Source organism: Miscanthus floridulus, chromosome 8 (assembly GCF_019320115.1).
Source record: "Miscanthus floridulus cultivar M001 chromosome 8, ASM1932011v1, whole genome shotgun sequence".
Classification (NCBI taxonomy): Eukaryota; Viridiplantae; Streptophyta; class Magnoliopsida; order Poales; family Poaceae; genus Miscanthus; species Miscanthus floridulus.
The window spans coordinates 19,986,474-19,999,984 of record NC_089587.1 but is presented as its reverse complement, the minus strand read 5'-3'; the positions used below and the strand labels follow the sequence as shown (position 1 = coordinate 19,999,984).

At 40.3% G+C, this 13,511-nt stretch overlaps 1 pseudogene; it reads right to left on the bottom strand.

The window, feature by feature from the left end:
* Window positions 1-6,370: 6,370 nt before the first annotated feature.
* On the bottom strand, window positions 6,371-9,306 carry LOC136471286 (uncharacterized; annotated as a pseudogene).
* Window positions 9,307-13,511: the final 4,205 nt, after the last annotated feature.

The window sequence follows — 13,511 nt, the reverse complement described above, 5'->3', positions numbered from 1 at the left end:
ACGCTATCTTCCTCTCGAAACTTTAAAAAATTCAGGAATTTAGTTGTTTCTCTGCTTAGGGGTATCATTGTTATGACCGATGGTCATATTCATCAAAAACTTTATCTCACTCTTAATGAAAAGTACACATTTATCAACATCTTTATCTCACTCTTAATGAAGAGTAGTTTTTTAATTGATCTTAATTCTTACTCTTAATTCATCTCATAATTCTCCCCCTCGAAATATGACATGAACTATACTGCCATAATTTCGAGAACTATTTAGAAAACTATAAACGAGGAAACACTTATGACTTACTTCATTCACATGATTATGCTATGCAAATAAAGTTATTTCTTGATCCGTATAGGAGTACACTTTCCTCATTCCACTTTAAGAACTCGACGAGGTCTTTTATTAACTATACTTTTATAAGTCACGCTTGTATCTTTTTCTTATCTTTTAGTTAGTATTAACCATGATGGTGTATTTCTATTGTGCCATAGTCAATACTAGGATAGCATAAGAGCTACCCAAATTTCTCTCGCTATGCGAGATACAAAAACATATGAGTCATCCAAAACTTCTCCCGCCATACAGGATTAACTAGCATAAGTACTATACCAAACTTCTCCCCATGCGGGATAAATCTATATACAAAATACCGTAACAAAAAATTTACTCATGATGACTAAAACATTCACTTATACTTCATTTTCTAATTAAAATTTTCCGTTGATTTCAATTTAATCAGAAAATTAGTAAACTAATAAAAAACTATCCTGAATTGGCTTGACTCAAGCCTTTTCATTCACATACCCCAATATTGCGGCCCATTGACATACAGTCGAGTGATCTCGTCGGTTAAAAAATAAAGCTTATAAGATGCTTCTGCATCAATTCTACATGACCGTTGGGCAGAAAATAGAATTGATGCATAAAACTCATAAATTAACTTGAAAGACATAACTACTCTTCAAAATTGAATTCTCTCGTTGGTTCAAATTTAATTAGAGGATAATCAACATTGTTGCAGCAGAAACTTGATAATAAAATGCATTCTATTAGTTTAGCATTTCTTGGTCTTTATCTACTCTCTGAAAAATTGACCATCTTGGCGTAAAATTTATCATAGATTTAAACTTCAACCTTAAACTCATTATAATATTGTTATCATCAATGTTGGTCAGAAAATAACAATACCATAATTTAACATAAATAAATAGGACTACTCCTCTAATTTAAATTTTCTCGTTGGTTCCAATTTAATTAGAGGATAAATAAAACCATAATTTACTAAATAAATATAACTGTTTTTCAAATTAAATTCTCCCGTTGGTTCGAATTTAATTAGAAGATAATAAACATGAAACTTTGCAGTGGAAATATGAAAAAATAATTTATCTACTTTTCAGAGACATTTCACTGTACTCATCTACTCTCTGAATAATTTATCCCGTTGGTTCAAAATTGAATAGAGATGAAAAACTAATTAAAATTCATCAAAATTTGCTTCTAAAAATAATAAAACTGTTTACTGTTCATTTGGCCCGGCCTGGGGAAATAGTCCGTGGCCGAGCGATGAAATCGCGCCCGCACGCTTGCGCTCGGCCCAGTGCGCTGCACCGCTTTCCCGCAGCCCAGCAGGCGAAATTAGCCTGCGGCGATCGCTCGCGCTGCGCTCCCCCGTGTCCCAGGGCGCAACCTGGGCCTGGGCCAAGATTTTCGAATCCCGCCTGGGCCGAAACTAGGTCCAGCAAATCGCAGCTGTTCCCAGTCATCCGACGGCCATCCGTACTCTTCGGCAGAATAAAAAGCCTCGCCGTGGCCGAGCGCCCTAACCCTAATTTCATTCTCTCCTATGCTCTCTCTCTCTCTCTTCGCCGCAACGCTCAGCGCAGCAGCTCTGGTAGCTGCCCACAACGACGTCGGAGAAGAGGAGTGTGGAGCAGCGCTGCCGCCGATCCCCTCGCCGGCGCGCGTGCTCGCCCTAGGCTAAGTGCGCCGTCGTCGAGCGGATTGGGTGACGATGCCTTAAACCACCACACGCTTCGGTGGGCTAGCCCTAAAGCCTAGATCTGTCCGGCGCCGTTGTGGGTCCCCTCGCCAGAGCGCGCGCTCTCTAGTGGGCGAGCGCGCCGCCGTCAAGCGGTCCTGTGACGGTGACCTCGGGCGAGGCTCGTGCTCATGGCTACGGGCGCAGCTCGGCTTCTCCCCGTGTGTCGACGAGGCGGTGGAGCTCCTTCCCGCGCGACGGCGGTGGTGACGGCGACGAGAAAAGAAATCGGGTAGGTCTCTCCCTCTTCCGTCCATTCGTTCTAGGGTTAGGGTTAGGGGTTTGGGGTTCAATCCAATTGACAGATCGAGTCCCCTCCTTCTCTTTCTTGTTTTGATCTACTCCAAGAGCTAGATCTACGCCTAACCTGGCTCTGATATCATTGATAGGATTTCTGGAACCTCTAGGTGCAGATCAGTGGGTAAATTGCTTAACTTAGGTAGGCTTGGTGATATACCTCACCACATGCAGTCGCTGCCATGGCGTCGCCATCACGGTGGCCGCGACGTGTCGGAGTAGGAGAAGCCGTGCAGGTGCCCGCTAGGTCGTCGACTGTAGAATCAGCGTAGGCGCGGACCAGTGGCGGCGGCAAAGGCGATGGGGCTTCCCATCGCTCACAGCGCCCCTCTCGATCGGTCTAGGGTTAGGAACTTCGGGGTGGGGCTGGCGGTTACCGGTGACCTCATGTCTTGTGCCCCAGCCCCCACCATCCTTTTATGACGATGCGCGACGGGGGCCCATCAGTTAGGAGAACCGGCTGAGCGCCCCCGATCAGGGCGCGGATCAAGGGCCCAATTGACTGTTGGACCAACTGATGGAGATCATCCTAACAAGATTCGCCATTGCCTTGGGCAAGACCTGGAACTTCTGTATGTATTGAGGGCTTTGATTCATCTCTCCATGTTGAGGAGATAAGAACACAGATTTAGATGGCTCAAGCATTGGGAAAGCTTACATAAAGTATGGGAGCTGGTGTTGTTTTTCAAAAGCACTCAATCTGAATGGATCCAACCTTGAAGGACATAAGTTGATCGAGTGTCACTGAGTGTAATGGGGGCAGTAGATTCTGGGATGGCCATATCATCCCTGATTGGCCTCGTACAGGGAAGAGGAAATTGTTTAACAATGACAGCGATTGTGACTGAATGAATAATTGAAAGCTGACATGAAGCGTACAGTTACCTGAAGCAGTAAGTATGGAACATGCATCGTAATGTCACAAATGTCTGTATTTGTGGTGTGACTTAGCTGAAACCCTGCAACCTAAATACAGTTTGAGTGTTTTTATCATATGTGTGATGGTGCTTGAAGACAGTTTAATTTGTCGGTGCTATAAATTCGTTGTGTGAGACATTTTTTGAAAGAAAAACCTAGCTAGTTTTGATCAATCATTTCATTTCCTTTCAACCTCCAATCCTCATGGTATTATAATTCCTCATTTGTTCTCACTATCGCTTCAACCTCTCCCATTAGCACAACAAGAGGCCATGAAAGTAAAAGAAGACTCGAGCTAAGGAGAAGGGCGCTTGTTTTGGTGTAATTTAATTGTCTCTCTGTTTGGTGTCTTCTTGAGTGGGACGCCCCGTTGGTTGTTTAGGGCATGTGTGGGGCCTCTTTAGTTAGCCCCGGTCTTTATTGTGTTTAAAACTTATTTCTCCTCTTAATTGAAAAGCAGAGTTTTTTTTTAAGAAAAATAGAATATGATTTCTCTTCTCAGATATATAATCTTTTGCATGAGTTTCTTCCATGTGATACAAATAATTCCCTTTTCCATATAGACTGCTACATCATTTATTTATTGATTTTATTCCTTCCAGAACATGTCTTTTCTTGAGGTTTCAATATTCAAACATAATTTATATTAGACTTCTTAATACTTAGTGTGAGATTTAATTACCATATCTTAATTTAAGAATCTTAAAATATTAAAGTTTTTTTCTATAATATAATATGATTTGTCTATCACAACTATAAACGTGTGCTGCATGTGCATAGTCACTAGCGTGTGAAAAGACATGAGAGAATGCTCACAGCCTTTGTGGTGGTGTGTTGCCCTATTAACATAACGGGCGTGGCTAGTGTCCGGACGTCCAGACGGACGCACGTATTCGGACGACCGTGCAGCCCGCCTCCATCCACCTCGCTCTGACTCGCATGTGCACCCCGCCCTCGACACTGCGCCCGCCCGCTCCCCGCGTCAGGACGGCCGCGCAGCCCCTCCCCCACCTTGCACGCGCGCTCCTTCCCCCTAACCCCCTCCTCTCTCTCCGCATGGGCGGGACCCGGGAGCCGGCCCCAGCTCGCTGCGCCCCCCGTCAGTCGGTCTCTAGCTTTGCCACACCCCATCTGCCAGTGCCTGGGCCGTGCGCCCATCACTCAATGTGCCCCCGTGAAACACTTAGAAACATGATACACTTGGATATAACATACGTCGGACGCAGATGAAACATTTGAAACATAATGTTGCAATATATGTGTGAAACATATGCAACATCAGATAAAATACTTGTAACATATGTGTGAAACATATACAACAAACCCTTGCAACATGTGTGTGAAACATAGCAACATCCAAATAAAACACTTGCTGCACCCTACGTCTGAAAACAGATGAAACATTTTTTTCAAAACACTTGCAACATACCACTGAAAATACTTGCAAAAATATGCAACATGTGCAACATTCCGATTTAATTTTGCAACATCCATATGTAACAATTGCAACATACCTTAAATATTTAAAACATACATTTACAACATAAGTTACTTAGAAAAATAAGAAGATTAAATTTTAAACCTATCTGCTTATCCGTGTCAATATCCCTAGGGCAGCCTTTGCGTGATGGAACTACTTCGCACGCGTGCTGCGCGGAAACCGAAACTTCTAGTGAACAGGCAGGGGAGTGTGAGGGTGTGAGGCATCGATTGAACAGATTTTTTTTGTTTTGTTTTTTACATAGTAATACTACGTTGTATTGCGGCTGGACTGCCTGGTATGCCGCATGCGCACGCACCCCATATCACATTGCAAACTAATATATAGGAATTGGATGCATTATATGACTTTTACCAATATTTGAATATATAATATAAGCAAAAGAGAGCTTAAATAAACTCCACCAGATATCTTATTTCTTATTCCTTAGGGTTACAGGAGATCCCTCAAAAGCAATTTTAGTATAAAGAAGTGCTAAAAACAATTTCAGTATATAGGTGTTGTGTTGTAATAGATTACTCAAAACCCATACCTACATCCATTTTTACATGTGGTGCCACGTCTTCATCAAATATATTTTTTCCTTTTTTCTCCCTACACCACAATCCTTCGTGGCTTCGAATGGACGGGTAGCTTGTGGCACGTGGCTTAACTGCGGGCATGCAGTGCCCGCTGGGCGATGGCGCGAGGAGTGATCGCGAGGGCATGATGACCGGTGGGCGGTAGCGTGAGGTACGGTCGTACGATCGTTATTTTCATTCGTTGCTTATGTACACATTTAACACTTTTCGTCTTCAAATTATGTATTTTATTTATATTCATGTTCAGTCTTTCACCCTTCAAATATGTGTTTTGAAGATTATACATCTTCTATGACAATCCTCGGTGGTGGTATTATAGGATAGAATTGTTTCCACTAGCGATTCTGAAACCTTCTAATTTCTTGTCCATCACCCATCCCACCATGCCTCACTCTCCCATTTCCGATTCTGAGAAAAACTCAGTTTTATTTATGCCTAATAATATTGAAAGGAGAAAACTATAATATTGAAAGGAGAAAAGTTTTCTCCTCTAATTTCCATCTACAGGCGTTTCAAATCAAAATCTAAAACAATCCAAATCCACACGAGACCAAGTTTCCAACAGCACGCATTTAACCACATTCCGCTCACAGGTGTTTCTAATCCAAATCTAAAACAACCCAAATCCACAAAAGACCAAGTTTCCAATAACACGCATCTAACTATAATCCGAATACACACGAGACCAAGTTTCCAGCTCGTGGTCTCTAACAGCACGCGTCTAACTACAATCCAGATCCTCGCTCGATCGTTTCTGTGGCTTATAAGCCAGCTGATATTGTTTTGTTGTGAGAAAAAAACACTATATCATAACTAATAAGCACGACTAATACGATCAAACGAACATGATGCAGTTTCCAACAACACTAGCTTAACCACAGCACGGAGTCCGGTTCAAAGACATTAGAACATATTAAAATCTAGAACAATCCAAATCCAACACAAGACCAATTTTCCAACAGTGCACGTCTAACCATGGTATGATGTCTGATTCAAAGACATATTAGAACAATTGATGCAATTGTTGCATCAATCTCCGAATCACAAGTCGTCATGTTTGCTATTATAAGGCGAATAGGCGATAATATGTACATGCAAGCTCAGCAGAAAATCCATTATCGGACAACAACGGCTTTATACATCAGTTGCTCCGGCGTGGCTGACACAAGGGTAACAGTTCAGGAGAAACAGACACCACTAACCCACCCAAAGAAGGCCCTCCCACAGAATAAGGTTAATAAGTGCTTCCCCCTGATCATGTCTGTCACTGGAAATACTGATAATACATTATCTTCCTATTTATTCAGCCCTTCAATGAGTATTTCTTTCCTGTAAATGCTGTGAATTTTGGGTCTTCTTTCTTGGGCTCCTCTGCTTCCTTTTCAGGTGCCTAAACATTTAATGCAAAATGGAACATCAAAGCCGAGTCCCATAAGGTAATCACTTCCACATTATGTGTAGATGGACTCAAAGAGATCAAAATGTTGTAAAGACCAACCTTTTCGGCTCGGCTTCCACCAGAGCCCTTTTCCTGTGGTCTTGCGGGATGAACTGCCCTGTGATGTGGTGGCTGTTGAGGGCTGCACACCATTGGTCGCATTAGCTTGACGCTTTGCAGGGGATGAGGCCAGCACATCTTTATCTTTGGAAGGCTTCCCATCCAAGCGCCTTCCTGAACCAGTGAAGGGGATGAACTTTGGTTCTTCTTCAGCTGGAGCCTCTGCACACCAAAAAAAAACGCAAAAATATTTTGAATGACCCAAAAAACATATGTAGAACAGTAATGGCATCCAGTGATGTATAGGACAAGAGTATTACCAGTAGTAGGTTCTGTGCTTGCAGGAACAGAAGGTTTTACTGGCTCGGGTTCTTTGTAGTCAAGTGGTGGAGCAAAGTCAACCTCACAGTCAGTCTCAATAATACTTATAGCATTGGAGGGTTTTGTCTCCACTATATCAATGTAGTACTTCTTGTTATTATACGCTACCATAATGCTGTCACCTGTAGTTAGACAAGAAAAGTTCCGCAAAGTTTTCTCCAAGCTGCAAGAATGACACAAACAGGTCATTAATGTTCTTGAGGGATTCAATCGCTACTAATACCATGTAACCCTAGTCAGAATACAGCAGTCATATGGGAAGGGAAGGGTAAAAGGATGTTTTCACTAGAATAAGAAATAGTTAATGAAAAAAATACTAACATTGCCTTGGGATTTGAAATATCTAGAAAGTCTGTTGTATGAGGCTGCAACTTCACATATGTGCCCTTGGGGAGGTTGGCGTTTTTTATGAACACCATATCTCCCTCTTGCAGAAGAAGATTTTGCATCATCTGAAGACCACATAAAGTTAGCTTTGTTGACGTGATGATATAATAAAGAAGTGCAACAGTATCCTAGATCTTGACATACCCAATATGGCATGTAGATCATGCCTTCTTCTGCAATGAACTCCAGAACACCACAATGTGAAGTCTGTTCTGCTGCTGCATTGTGAACTTCAAATAGCATAGGGTATTCAATATGCAGAGATGCTGCAGAGAAACCAATTTTTTTTTCAGAATTGAGAACTTATTGAGAAATCAGTGTGGAAAAAATTGTCAAAAACATGGAAGATGAAGTATCATTGTGCATGTCAAAGATGAGAAGTAACGAATGTGCCTAACTTACCGAGACGATCAAGAGCTGACGGTGGCATTATAACTGGGAAGAAGCAAAATAATAATCCTGTAAACTTCCGATGGCAACTAAAATAGATACGGAGCTCAGAACTCAAAACTCAAGGAACAGAGAACATACTTTTGTCACCAGCCTCAAGCTGTGGCTGCAAAAAAAGGTAAAAAGATCTTTCACAATAAATTCCAAAAATGCAAACTAAAATATTATTTTAAAAGCTACTCCCTCCATCTCAATTCCCAAATTATAAGTCACTTTAGCTTTGTCCTAAGTCAAACTTCTCTAATTTTGACCAAGTTTTTAGAAAATACATTAACAGCTACACGCTCAAATAAATGCACTATCAAGACATTTCATGGAGAATTTTAACGAAACTAATTTGATGTTGTAGATGTTGGTCCATTTTTTCTATACACTTAGTTAAAGCTAGAGAAGTTTGATTTAGGAAAAAGCTAAACTGACCTATAATTTGGAACGGGGCTGTAGTAATTATTCTAGCATTAGACATACAGAATTTACTGCAGGATGCAATTCTGTTATCATAACATTAGAAGCTTAACAGTAATTTTGTGATATCCTTTAGAAAGGCAAGAGTCAACAAACATGCCAACAAGTCGCTACTACAGCTTAGCTACTGATAATGTAAAGATATTTTACTTGTTCAATTTGCAAGTCATTTTGATAAGAAAAGAGAAGTTCCTCGCTCACAATCAAATGAAAATACACATTTGAACCCAACCTTTGGAACATGCTACATATGCATACGGCAAAAGCAACTCATATGGAATAATAGAGTTGATTACAGTATATCATAACAAACTACTATCTCATATAGTCATAGGTGCCATGAAACTTGGCACAGCATGAAACCATGACATGGAACACAACATATTCAACTAGAAAACATGGCACCTCATCTCATTTAGATTTACAAACCTTGTCAATGAAGGATGCAGGATAGCAGCGATAAGTCTGCTCGAAAGTACTTCCACGGAAGCCATAGCCTTCGAAGTACTACTCATGATGAACAAATGTATGAGAATTGAGGACACAACAGTGTGGTTGAGCAACAAATGAAATAAGTAACTTTTTTGTTGAAAATCTGCACGTGTGAAAGAAGACAGGTGACAGCTAACAGCAACTATTTTAGTTTATGAATATCGACGACATACTTGCTACATGAAAGAAAGTATATCTTGGTTCAGTTCTACAATCAAATGCTATCGTATTGGCCAAGCAAGTATAGAGGGAAGACTTTGTGGATCTGAACTCACTGCTGCACATGAGACAATGATGTAGACCTTGAGGAATAATCTCTTGGCATTGTTAAACTGCTCAGTTCTATCATCTACTTCCAAGTGGGGGAAGGCGTGTATACCAACTACTTACATGATTCCATAGACGAAATTCTCCAGGCCTATAGGTCGCATTGTTCAAAAAAGATAAGAAGAAAAACATAATTTTAGCTAGTACTTACCATTGTTTCCAACCAGAAGGTTAACCTCTTCTACTCCCTAGAAAATGAGGGGGAAAGAGAATAAATTAAATGATGCAGACAAGACAGACATACAATACTAGGCGCTCGAGGTATCGAGCATAGATCACAGCTGCAAAAGCAATTGCATTCAGACTTTGGATCACAGATGCAACATCACAAAATAGAATTAACATTCACACTAAGGATATCGCCTGTTCACAAACTGCTCATGGACATGATGACAACCATTTATGGAGGTATTAAGGTATATGTGCCATGGACCCATGGTATAGTCAGTTGTTTTAAGTCCAAGGAAATTTGATGGGAAAACGCAAATCAAAATTTGAGGTCCAAATACTAATCGGCATGGCAACAAGAATATACTGATACAGCTTTGCACAGCGTGTTGACTTAACAGTAGTTAACTTGTTACTTGAACTGTTGAACAAATAGACAATAGTAGGCTGCTAGCAGGGACAGGAGCTGACCCGGTAAAGACATGGGGGTGCAAACATGTACACCCGATAATTTTTGCACAACAATCGAAGTTAGTAGGCATAATACATGCATATACACTTGTAAGTAGATCAGATCCGAATACAAACAGTAAGCTAGGGTTTGGGTGCTCGGTTGCGCACATCAGGAAGGGAAGACCAGAGAGCGGGCGTACCTGGTGGTGCTCGTCGCGGCTCAGGGGCCGAAGAAGACCTGGGCGTAGGGCGGCAGCGACGGCGGCCCAGTCCGTCTCCACGAGAGAGAGGGAGGGGCAGAGGCGGAGAGTGCGCTGGGGGGAAAAGGAAAGGCAGGGCGTAGGTGCAGAGAGGAGCAGGGCAAAATGGTTGGAAAAAATGGGATAAAAGATCGAAATCGGATATTTTAGTCAGATAATGAACTTTTTACCGGATATGAATACAGATTTGAATACGAATACAAAACAAATAGTTCAGAATCAAATTCATGTTCATATCTACTCGATTTAGATGATATCAATCTTCATTCTGCTGATACTATTCCTAAAACCTCGTAGTATAAGAGAGGTTGTTCGTGCATATCTTCTATAGGATTTATTTTTCTCTTTTTTTTAAGGTCTCTTAAAATATACATTCCTTTCCGCCAAAAGAAAAGAGTTCTTTTAGAGGTAATCTAAAAATCTACCTCCCCTCCGTAAAGAAAGGAGATATCGAGGCCTCTCCTATCCATGTGTCCCACGTTGAGCTACCCGCAACCGCTCGTGCCACCCGCCACTCTGCACGCCTCGCGCCTTCACCCTCCCTCCATTGTGTGCTCACTGGATCGTAAGACCGTATCTCACGCTACCACCCACCGGTCATCATTCCCTCGCGATCACTCCTCGCGCCATCGCCCGCCCAGCGAGCACTACATGCCCGCAGTCGAGCCACTTGCCACTAGCTACCCGTCCATTCGAAGCCACTAAGGAGTGTGGTGTAGGGAGAAAAAAGGAAGAAAAATATATTTGATCAAGATGTGGCACCACGTGTAAAAATGGATGTAGTTATGAGTTTTGAGTAATCTATTGCAGCACAACACCTATATTCTGAAATTGTTTTTAGTACTCCTTTATACTAAAATTGCTTTTGAGGAATCTCCTGTAACCCTAAGGAATAAGAAATAAGATATCTGGTGAAGTTGATTTAAGCTCTCTTTTGCTTATATTATATACTCAAATATTGGTAAAAAGTCATATAATGCATCCAATTCCTATATATTAGTTTACAATGTGATAATGGGGTGCGTGTGCATGCGGCATACCAGGCAGTCCAGCCGTATTCGGCTTACCTCATATTCAGCTTTTCAACTTCTTTTTTTTTTTGGCAGGAACAATGTTTTTCTCTCACAACAATTCAGTCGGAACAGTATTTTTCAAGCAGTTTTAGCCAAGTTTCAGACCAACGAACAGGGCCTATATGTAAAAAAAACAAAAAAAAAATGTTCAATCGATGCCTCACACGTCACACCCGCACACTCCCCTGCCTGTTCACTACAAGTTTCGGCTTCCGCGCAGCACGCGTGCGAAGTAGTTCCATCAAGGCTGCCCTAGGGATATTGACACGGATAAGCAGATAGGTTTAAAATTTAATCTTCTTATTTTTCTAAGTAACTTATGTACTTAATTAATTATATATCTGTAATTTATTTGCATATCTACGAGACTATCGAGATCACTAGATTAGGGATCAGAAATATTTAATTCATCCAGTATTAGTATATTAGTATAAGGCCATGTTTAGATTGCAAAAAATTTCAAACCGATGAATAGTAGCACTTTCGTCTTATTTGGTAAATATTGTTCAATCGTGGACCAACTAAGCTCAAAAGATTCATCTCGTGATTTCCAACTAAACTGTGCAATTAGTTATTTTTTTACCTACATTTAATGCTCCATGCAAGTGGCTAAAAATCGATGTGATGGAGAAAGAGTGAAAAAACTTGGAATTTGGAGGTGATCTAAACAAGGCCTAAGATGTTTAGCCAGTCACGGTGCGGTTTGTGACCTTTATCGGCATTTAATAGACTGTCATAGGTATTTTTTATGATATGACAATGTTTTTAAGGAGATAGAGAAAAAATGAGTTCCATCTAGATGATAATCTCTTATATAATTACTAACTCTTTATGAGTCATGAAGTTAAACTTTTTAATGAGAGTGAGCTTTCATCCATATTTTTTTAAGTAGATAGAGATAACATAATCGATACTATCATCTCCTATAAAAAGTGGCAACTAAAAAGGCAAGTAGTATACTAAGTCTCCTTTTTGCCTATATTTTGAATTATTAGTATTGCAATTCAAGTATTTATATTGTAATTCATTGTAGTTTCTAGTTTAATATTTGAATTTAGGGCCTATTATGTTATTTAGTCCTTTTTACCGAATTTTATTGTAAATTTACTATTATTTACGGAATAAATAAATGATTTTACCAAATCGTATATGAAATTTTTTGTGCTGCATACCCTATGATTAAATCCTAGGTCCGCCATGGCTTGTGTGAATATAAACGTTCTAGTTTTTTATGATGTGGCTTATACTCACATCAACAATTATACAGTCGTTTAATGTGTTTAAACAACGTCTAAACGGGAAATTGAGGCCACCCATGACATTTAGGTCCTAAACTGTGAATTAAACAGTTGGACCGTTTGAACAGTTAAAAACTATCTAAGCTATTTAAACTGAATCATGTTAAATGAGATTAAATGAGCTAAATGATCATTTAATCCATAATTTAGTTGATAGAAGGATTACAACTACCATGATTAACAATGAATTAATTAACATTGTAAGTATATAAAGTGGTGTGGGATTTAGATTTCTTCTAACGTAGTATTATGTAGAATACTTATTCTTTTAATGTACAAATATGAACACTAGCTTTCTAGTATATTTGACTTTTACATGCATAAATATATATATATATTTTAGTGTTACTATATAAAACCGTTTAAAGCCGTTGTTGATAAAAGATGCTCGACAGTCTGAAAGGTCCTAATATGGCTAGAGGGAGGGTGAATAGCCTATTTAAAAATCTACAAATTAACTAGAGCAATTTGATTAGTATGACAAATAGCGTAATGCAAACTTGCTCTAGCTCTACTAGAGTTGCAAGCCACCTATCCAACAATTCTAGTTGCAATGATTACTTAGGCACACAAACTTGCTAGTCTAAAGAGCTCAACTAGATGAATGTAAATAACAAAGCAAGCTCTCAATTCTAATTACACTAAAGAGCTTGTATCAACTAGTTTGCAAGAATGTAAACAAGCAAGTAGGGTGATTATACCGCCGTGAAAGGGATGAACCAATCACAAGATGAAGATCAAGCCAATCACCGGGAGAATGCAAATGACAAGAGACAATCGATTTTTCTCCCGAGGTTCACGTGTTTGCCAACACACTAGTCCCCGTTGTGTCGACCAACACTTGGTGGTTCGGCGGCTAAGAGGTGTTTCACAAACCTCGTCCACACGATAGGACACCGCAAGAACCGACCCACAAGTGAGGTA